Source organism: Penaeus monodon, chromosome 17 (genome assembly GCF_015228065.2).
Source record: "Penaeus monodon isolate SGIC_2016 chromosome 17, NSTDA_Pmon_1, whole genome shotgun sequence".
Classification (NCBI taxonomy): domain Eukaryota; kingdom Metazoa; phylum Arthropoda; class Malacostraca; order Decapoda; family Penaeidae; genus Penaeus; species Penaeus monodon.
This window is the reverse complement of record NC_051402.1, coordinates 5,599,416-5,600,946: the sequence shown is the minus strand read 5'-3', so window position 1 is coordinate 5,600,946 and position 1,531 is coordinate 5,599,416.

The window sequence follows — 1,531 nt, the reverse complement described above, 5'->3', positions numbered from 1 at the left end:
CTGGATGTCAAGGTGAGCGCATGTCCTCGCCGGGACGTCCCCAAGCCCTCGGGGACCCTTCGCCCCGAAGATGCTCCGGGAAGACCGACCCAGGGGAGTCATCAAGAAGGCTGCAGTGGTTTGGATGAGAGCATGGTTACTGTTCCCACTTTGCTTTGGCTGCGTCTGCTAACTCATTGGAGGTTGGTTAGAGCTTTTTTCCCGCCTTTTTTTTTTATCTCCGCCCCCCCTCTCTCTCTTCCCCTTCCTCTATCGCTCTTCCTCGTCCCTCCTTCTATCTTTTCCCCCTTTTGTTTCCATCCAAATATCCTTTCATTTACCCCCCCCCTCTTCTCTCTCTTTCCGGTCGTTACTTCCTTTGCCTCTTTTTACTCTTTGTTTCTTCTCCTTCTCTCCCTCTTTCCCGCTCCCTCTCCATTCCCTGTCCTTTTTCTTCCCTTCCTTTCCATCGACTCCAGCTCCTTTACTCTCCATCTCTCTCCCTTTCCGTCCCCCATCTCTCTCCCCTATCTCCCTCGCCACGTCCCCTCCCAACTCTCCCAGCTTCCTCCAGTCCAGTCCTCTAAATTTTCTCCTCTCTCCTCATTTCCCTCCCCTCTTCCACTTCATTCTCAAACCCCTCTTCCCTCCCCTTTTCCTCCTCTATCTTCCACTTACTCCCCTCCCCATATTTTCTCCCACCCTTCTTTGTAATTTCCTTCTCCCTCTTTCTTCTTTTCCTTCTTCCTCCACCTCGATCCACCCCTCTCTTTCCCAATCACTCTCCCTATTGTTTCCCGAAGCAGAGCCAAACCCAAGAACTTTTCTCCCCCGTATTTTGGGGCCTGTTTAAATTTCGCGTTCATAATCGTGGTGGTGCCCAGAGGACTGCGATCGCTGCGATACGATGCTTCTCTTGTAGCTATCACGCGACGCGTTCCGTATCTCATATATGGGTTCCGGAAAAGTTTCCTGAGTGTAGGTCCTTTAAAACTAAAGGGCATCCTCATTTCCTTTTTTTCAATATGCGATGATAAAAAACTGGATGGCCCGGGATTCTCCTTCCCTTCCCGCTTTCACTCCCTCCCTCGCATCTCTTTCATTCTTTCTTCCTCTCCTTGATCTAATTTCTTAATTTCCTGAAACCTTAATGGGCTTCTTGTTCCTCTCTTTCAGCAGGCATTCGGACGAGCCAGGAGTTCGGGGTTCTTCAGCTCGTTGTCCTTTATTGACCAGCGGTTCAAGGAACTCCATCCCCAGGAGTACGAAAAAGCAAAGGAGGGTTTCAACACTCTTTGGGCCTCCAGAATCCAGAAGCATTAATGTTGATGGTCAGCGTACTCTGGACCCGGATCGAGTTTCGGCTCTAGCGTTTCCCTGGGTGAATTCTGACAAACATTTTATGTCTGCGTTTGTCAAATCACTTTCTGTATACTTCTTCCTCTCCCACACCTTTTCCGTCACCTGCCACTTCCTTCCCAATGTCCTCCTTCCCCCCCAAACACACACATGTATGTATTTGTATGTATATGTGAATAGAAAAAAGAAAGCA